We start from the raw sequence: 8,503 nt of genomic DNA on the forward strand, positions 1-8,503 counted from the left end.
TTCTTACTTCTCTTGTTTATGAAATCGGGCTCATCTCTGCCCTGCCTCATAGACCAGGACAAATGAGGTCATGCTGACAAGCAACATGGAATCAGTAAAAAATGTTTTAAAGGACTCTACAAAAATAAAACAAATTATTATCACAAATCATAATAGAATTAATCTACATGGCCCAAGGCAGCCCTTGGAGATTTATCTGTGGATAGTAGAACTTCTTCTCTTTCCCGTTCTTTTTCAGGGAGGTTTTTTCCAGCAGGCCCCTCTGCACCTTGGGGACAGAGTGGAGCTGAATGTCCCATGTAACTTACAGTCCTGTCTTCCACCTCCCACTCATCCCTCCACTGGGAAATCTCAATGTATTTTTAGGGAACCTCATTCCTCCCGCCCGTTTCCTTTCCAGGGCATGCCTGGGAAAGTTCTTAGGAACTCGTGAACGGAGGCTGCTGTTAAGGACACTGTCTTTGGCCTGGGCTTTGGTCCCTGGCCCACGTCCCCAGGAGGGCTGAGATGCCCCGTAGCAGTGAAGAGAAGAGTGAAAAAAATCCATGTGACGTGTCAGGGAGGGGCAGCTGCCAGAGGCCCCCAAGGAGGGAGAATGAGTAAACAGCCCAGCCACCACCCCCAGTCCCCCTGTTCCACTTGGGTGCAGGCAGTTCAGCTTCAGAAAGCTGGGGGTGGGGCAGGCGGGTGACACATGCTCCTCTGGGAGTGGGATAAATAATCTTCAGCTGCAACAATAAAGATCAATTATGACCTAATCACTCAGCCCGATTCCAAAAGCCCAGGGGGTGGGCCTCGCCCTTCCTCTCCCTCCAGGTTTAATTATCTGAAGAGTCTTGGACTTTCATTTCTTGTTTTTTGTTTGTTTGCTTGTTTGTTTGCACCTGGTTGATGTATAAGTCTTGGACTTTGGGAGACCCAAAAGAGAAAGAAGGTCTGCAAATAATTAAGCCAGGGAATGGCCTTCAGGACAGGATTGTCTGTGGGCATGGGGTGGGGGTAGAGGATATGGCAGGTTCCACCTTGGTGCATCTGTATGGGTTGAGTATGGGGTGAGGGCAGAGAACCAGAGCAGGGGAGAGAAGGCAGCTGAAACAGACAAGTGCTTCAGGCACAGGAAGAAAATGGACTGAGACCCGAGAGGCCTAATTCACTGACCAGTAAGGCAAGGAACATGGGAATCCCTTGTACCCAGAGTTCTCCACAGTGCTCATGGTACATTTATTACAGATGTTGTATTTTTTAATATTTATATATTTATTTATTTATTTATTATTTTGAGATGGAGTCTTGCTCTGTCGCCCAGGCTGGAGTGCAGTGCCACGATCTTGGCCCACTGCAACCTCCACCTCCCAGGTAAAAGAGTCTTTTGCCTCAGCCTCCCGAGTAGCTGGGACTACAGGCGCCCACCACCACACCTGGCTAATTTTTGTATTTTTAGTAGAGACGGGGTTTCACCATATTGGCCAGGCTGGTCTCGAACTCCTGACCTCGTGATCCTCTGGCCTCGGCCTCCCAAGGTGCTGGGATTACAGGTGGGAGCCACCGTGCCTGCCCTAAATATTTATTTATAAAGATTTAATATAAATATAAATATTTAATATTTGTAATGTTACAAATATTACAGGTGTTGGCAATATCCTTGAAGAGACTAAAAGAACTCAGAACAACACTGAACAAGCCAGCAGAGCCATCAACTCACCCCTACAGTCTCCATAGACAGACTCCATGAAAGCATTGGCCATCGGCTCTCACTGGTGTGGATATGTCACCAGTGGGGTAGAGTTGTTCCTCTCTCTGACACTGTATTAGTCCATTCTCACACTGCTATTAAAAAACAAACAAACAAACAAACTTGAGATTGGGGTAATTTATGAAGAAGAGAGGTTTATTTATTTATTTATTTATTTTGAGACAGAGTCTCACTTTGTCGCCAGGCTAGAGTGCTGTGGCGCGATCTCGGCTCACTGCAACCTCCAACTCCCTGGTTCAAGGGATTCTCCTGCCTCCGCCTCCCAATTAGCTGGGATTACAGGTGCGTGCCACCACGCCTAGCTAATTTTTGTATTTTTAGTAGAGATGGGGTTTCACTATGTTAGCCAGGATGGTCTAGATCTCCTGACCTCGTGATCTGCCCACCTCGGCCTCCCAAAGTGCTGGGATTACAGGCGTGAGCCACCGCGCCCGGCCAAAGAAGAGAGGTTTAATTGGCTCATGATTCTGCAGGCTGCGTAGGAAGCATCATGGCTTCTGCTTCTGGGGAGGCCTCAGAATGTTTCCAATCGTGGCGGAAGCCAAAGTGGGAGCAAGGACTCCACATGGCCACAGCAGGAGGAAGAGAGAGAGCAGGGAGGTGCCACACACTTTCAAACAGCCAGATCTCAAGATAACTTACTATGGTGATGACGGTACCAGGGGGATGATGTTAAACCATGAGAAACCACTCCCATGATCCAATCGCCACCCACCAGGCCCCACCTCCAGCACTGGGGATTACATTTCAATATGAGATTTGAGCAAGGACACACATCCAGTTCATATCAGACACCATCCTTGGCCAAGTTAAGCCTGTTCAGCAATGCCTCTTGCCTCTACCCAATGGCAAGTGGTGCCCACTGTGTGTCATCTCACACAACTTGCCCATGTCCACCTTCTGTGCAAAAGAAATCACTGAAATATACGTGTATCCACAGCAGTGGCAAAGATCAATTTGACACAATGATCAAAACCTGTAAAGGATTCGTGGCACACAGGTTAAAAACTCCTGCTCAGTTTGGCTGGGCCCACTGGTTTCCCTAAAGGAGTTTTGTGGTCGCAATTCATTTGCCTGGGATGTCTTCCCTGGTCTTTGTCTTCAGATAGAGGTAGCTAGAAGGTCCCTAATGGGATTTCCACATCTCCTCCACCATGTTTGCCCCTACATTCCTAAGCAACCCCTTTAGAATCATGGCCTATTAGAGCCAGAAGGAATAGTAGAGGTGACAGAATCCATTTTACAGATGAGGAAACTGAGGCATGGGGCAGGGAAGTGGCCTTCTGTCTTCTAGTTCGGTGCTCTTTTCTTACCCAAAACTGGCTCTCCTGACTGCCATCTGCTTTTTTTTTTTTTTTTGAGACAGAGTTTCCACTCTTACTGCCCAGGCTGCAGTGCAATGGCACAATCTCGGCTCACTGTAGCCTCTGCCTCCCAGGCTCAAGCAATTCTCCTGTTCAGCCTACCAAGTAGCTGGAATCACAGGCATGCAACACCACACCCGGCTAATTTTGTATTTTTAGTAGAGACAGGGTTTCACCATGTTGGCCAGGCTGGTCTTGAACTCCTGACCTCAGGTGATCCACCTGCCTGCCTAGTCCTTCCAAAGTGCTGGGATTACAGGCATGAGCCACTGTGTCCGGCCTCTCATTTGCTTTCTTTCTTTTCTTCTCTTTTTTCTTTTTTATTTTTTTCGTTGAGACAGTGTTTCACTCTTGTTGCCCAGGCTGGAGTACAATTGTGCGATCTCAGCTCACCGCAACCTCCACCTCCTGGGTTCAAGAGATTCTCCTGCCTCAGCCTCCTGAGTAGCTGGAATTACAGACGTCCACCACCATGCCTGGCTAATTTTTTAAATTTTTAGTAGAGATGGGGTTTCACCATATTGGCCAAGCTGGTCTCAAACTCTTGACCTCAGGTGATCCACCTACCTCAGCCTCCGAAAGTGCTGGGATTACAGGCGTGAGCCACTGCGCCCGGCCCATTTGCTTTCTAAATTATTTTCCACATTGGTTTTTGCTAGTTAGGTATATCTTTATTAGTGATAGTTTTACATTTTCTCCCGTATCACATGGTTTTTTAAGACAATGAGGGAGGCTCACCCTGGATTAAACTGTATCCCCAGGCAGCCCACAGGGAAGACAGAACACAGGTTGCCTGTGAGCCTGAGGCCCATCCCCCACCCCAGCATTGAGGCTGCACTATGTTTTAAAATTACCTGGGTATATTTATATATTAGTGTTCTTTTCTATTTTAAAAATGCTTTCCCATTGTGCTTGGCTCACCAGGGCAGTGCTGTTCTCCTGGTTGTGCCGATAGGCTTTTCAATCAAAAACAAGAAAAAAACCCACACATTTCTATTTCTTTATATATCTCCGCTTTTTCTGGAAAATAAATATTTGTTGAATTGAATTGGGAAAATTTTTTAGAAAAATGTTTTTGTACCTTGTGTGTTCTGCTGTTATTGTTGTTAAATAAGTGCTTTCAGTGACAGGGCTTTTGTTCTGGAAAGGGGTTTTTTTGTGTTGGGGAGGGGAGATATTCTACATCCAGGAGGCTATGTTAGGCGTTTTGGAGTGGGAGTCAATGCCTGCAAGCCAGCAGTGGCCACTGTCTTCTCATCTTTCTCTCTTCTCTCTTTCTTCTCTCCCACCAGGTTTCTGCCCCAAATTCACACACTCCCTCCTATCACCAAAGCCACCCGCCACCGCTGGCCTCCTGCATGCTGTGGGAGGAGAGCAGGGCAGACAACGTTGCCTCCCCTGACTCCCATCGCGCGGGCTTGTGAGTCCATGGAGCGCAGATGTCCAGGGAACTATCTGATGCAGCGTGAGGGGAAGGTGATGCAGCGGCATCCCACCTTGAGATGAGAGAAAGCTGTTCTGGGCTTCCAGTGATTGGCAGCTGAGGTCACTCCTTTGCCCATACCCCCGCCCCAAGACTGTTTCCAGTGCCCCAAGTTCACCTCAAGGATCATTGCACAGCAGAAGTGAGTTTTACTTAGGTTGAGACACTCACATATAGGGAATGCAGAATAAATCCCATCCCTTCCTTAGCCAGCAGGGGCAAGGCCCTGAGAAGGAGAACATCATGTAGGTACAGGCCAACCCCAGGGGCCTCTCACAGGGCCCTCCTCCTCATCACTCACCTCTCTATTCAGCAAACACTCAATGAGACAACCATGGACCCTAGGGATGCAACAGTGAAGGAGACGCAGCCTTTCAACACCTGGCAGGGCAGAGACACTTCAACAGTCATTGCCAGCCCCAGTGGACAGTAAGCGTGATGGCAGGGAAGCCCAGCATGCGACGCTTGCACTTAGGAGGGACAGATGACAGGTGGCTGACCTTTCTTTCTTGCTTGCTTTCTTTCTTTATTTCTTTTTCTTTTTTCTTTTTTCTTTTTTTTTTTTTGAGACAGAGTCTTGCTCTGTCACCCAGGCTGGAGTACAACGGCACGATCTCGGCTCACTGCAACCTCCACCTCCCGGATTCAAGTGATTCTCCTGCCTCAACCTCCTGAGTAGCTGGGATTACAGGTGTGCATCACCACGCCTGGCTAATTTCTGTATTTTTAGTAGAGACGGGGTTTCACCATGTTGGTCAGGCTGGTCTCAAACTCCTGACCTCGTGATCCACTGGCCTCGAACTTCCAAAGTGCCGGGATTACAGGTATGAGCCACCATGCCCGGCTAGCTGACCTTTCTTAAAAGATGTGTAGGTGTTGTTGGGTGCAGTGGCTCACGCCTGTAATTCCAACACTTTTTGGTAGGCTGAGGTGGGCAGATCGCTTGAGCCCAGGGGTTTGAGACCAGCCTGGGCAACATGATGAAACCCTGTATCTACAAAAAATACAAAAATTAGCCAGGCAGGGTGGCACAAACATGTGGTCCCAGCTACTAGGGAGGCTGATGTGGGAGGATTGCTTGAGACTGGGAGGTCAAGGCTGTAGTGAGCTGTGGTCGCACCACTGCACTCCAGCCTGGGTGACAGAGCAAGGCCCTGTAAAATAAATAAATAAATAAATAAATAAAAAAGATACGTAGGTCTCAATCATCTCAACAACTGAAGAAGAGGAGAAAAGGGATTCTAGGAGAAGGAACAATGTGTGAGACAGAATGACCGAAAAGCAACTTCAAGTCCTGCAGAGTATGACAGGAAGCATGGGTGGCGGGGAAGCAAAGGCAGAAAATGAGAGCCATTGGGCTCATCTATTTATGCCAAGCACTGTTCTGTGTGCTGAGGGCGCCATGCTAAGCAAGAGGGTGCTCCCTGCTCTCATGGAACCTCCATTCCAGTGGGGGAGACAGTAAAAACCAACCAACCAACCTAACAGAGTCGTAAATGCCGTGCAGAAGATGACTGTGGAAAGGCGGGGCGCGGCAGCTGGAAGAATCTTTCTTTCTTTTTTTTTTTTTTTTTTGAGACGGAGTCTCGCTCTGTCGCCCAGGCCGGAGTACAGTGGCGCGATCTCAGCTCACTGCAAGCTCTGCCTCCCGGGTTCACGCCATTCTCCTGCCTCAGCCTCCCGAGTAGCTGGGACTACAGGCACCCGCCACCACGCCTGGCTAATTTTTTGTATTTTTTAGTAGAGACAGGGTTTCACCACGTTAGCCAGGATGGTCTTGATCTCCTGACTTCGTGATTCGCCCGCCTCGGCCTCCCAAAATGCTGGGATTACAGGCATGAGCCACCAAGCCCGGCCTGCTGCTGGAAGAATCCTTCTAGGGAGAGTTGAGTGATAAGAGTCGGCCATGTGAAAATCAGGCATCCCAAGCAGAGGACACAGCTATCAAAAATGTGCCAGGCGACACAGCTGTTTAAGAATTTTTTTTTTTTAAGAATTTTTTTTTTTGGCCAGGCGCAGTGGCTCACGCCTGTAATCCCAGCACTTTGGGAGGCCGAGGCAGGCGGATCACAAGGTCTGGAGATCGAGACCATCCTGGCTAACACGGCGAAACCCTGTCTCTACTAAAAATACAAAAATTAGCCAGGTGTGGCGGAGTGTGCCTGTAGTCCCAGCTGCTGGGGAGGCTGAGACAGGAGAATGGTGTGAACCCAGGAGGCGGAGCTTGCAGTGAGCTGAGATCGTGCCACTGCACTCCAGCCTGGGCAACAGAGTGAGACTCCATCTCAAAAAAAAGAAAAAAAAAAAAAGAATACATATTTTTTTAATTGAGACCGAGTCTCACTCTGTCACTCAGGCTGGAGTGCAGTGGTGCGATCTCAGCTCACTGCAACCTCCACCTCCTGGGTTCAAGCAATTCTCCTGCCTCAGCCTCCTGAGTAGCTGGAATTAGAGGTGCACACCATCATGCCCGGCTAATTTTTGTATTTTTAGTAGAGACAGGGTTTCACCATGTTGGCCAGGCTGGTCTTGAACTCTTGACCTCAAGTGATCCACCTACCTCGGCCTCCCAAAGTGCCGGGATTACACGTGTGAGCCACCATGCCTGTCCTGTTTAAGGACATTTTTATGGGGGAACTGCTTTAAAAGACTACCCCCCCTGCCAAACTCTCACCTCTCTAGTCCCTTGAAAGAGTTATTGCTGCATAACAAATTACCCCAAAACTTAGTAACATACGCCGGCATGGTGGCAACATGGTGAGACCCTATCTCAACTAAAAATACAAAAATTAGCTGGGCATGGTGGTGCACACCTGTAGTCCTAGCTACTCAGGAGGTTGAGGCATGAGAATCGCTTGAACCTGGAAGATGGAGGTTGCAGTGAACTGAGATTGTGCCACTGCACTGCAGCCTGGGTGACAAAACAAGATCTTGTCTCAATAAAAAAAAAGGAGGAAAGAAAGAAAGAAAGAAAAGGAAAAGGGCATTGCAGATGTGATTAAATTAATAAATCTTGGATTAGCAGGTGTGCGCAATGTCATTACAAGAGAATTTTTTTTTTTTTTTAGACAGAGGCTGGCTCTGTCACCCAGGCTAGAGTGGTGCAGTGGCGCGATCTCGGCTCACTGCAACCTCTGCCTCTCGAGTTCAACCTCCTGCCTCAGGCTCCCGAGTAGCTGGGATTACAGGCATGAGCCACCACGCCCAGCTAATTTTTGTATTTTTAGTAGAAACGGGGTTTTGCCATTTTGGCCAGGCTGGTCTCAAACTCCTGACCTCAGGCGATCCACCTGCCTGAGCCTCCCAAAGTGCTGAGATTACAGGCATGAGCCACTGTGCCCGGCCCAGCCACAAGAGGCCTTATAAGTAAAAAGAGGGAGGCAAGAGCATCAGAGAAAGAGATGTGTTGATGCGTGCAGAGGTTGGTGTGATGCGATTGCTGGCTTTGCAGATGGAAGGAGGCCACCAGCCAAGAAATGCTGTCAGTGCCTGGAAGCTGGAAAGGCAATGAAATGGATTTTCCCCAGAACCTCCAGGGAGAATATGGCACAGCCTCTACCTTGATTTTCACCCAGTGAGACACATTTTGGATTTCTGACCTACAGAACTGTAAGGTAAATCTATGATCTTATAAACCACTAGGTTTGTGGCAATTTGTTATAGCAGCAACAGGAAATTATTATGGGGGTATTGGTGCCATTAAGGTATGCAGGGGTAGAAGCAGATTTGGGGACAGGAAACACTTATGTTTTAGGCATGATAAGTTTATGGAGCCCAGGTGCAGTTGTGCAATAGCTGAGTATCTGAGGCTGGAACTCAGGAGGAAAGTCTGGCTGGCAGAGGATGCTCAGGAACTAACAGGGTTTTAGGAGAAATGGAAGCTGTAAAAATGAATGAAGGATG

General features: G+C 48.3%; 1 pseudogene; it reads left to right on the plus strand.

Annotated features, from left to right (window-relative positions):
* The first annotated feature begins 851 nt into the window (after positions 1-851).
* On the plus strand, positions 852-4,733 carry LOC101129234 (putative uncharacterized protein encoded by LINC00303; annotated as a pseudogene).
* Positions 4,734-8,503: the final 3,770 nt, after the last annotated feature.

This window comes from Gorilla gorilla, chromosome 1 (genome assembly GCF_029281585.2).
Source record: "Gorilla gorilla gorilla isolate KB3781 chromosome 1, NHGRI_mGorGor1-v2.1_pri, whole genome shotgun sequence".
Lineage (NCBI taxonomy): Eukaryota > Metazoa > Chordata > Mammalia > Primates > Hominidae > Gorilla > Gorilla gorilla.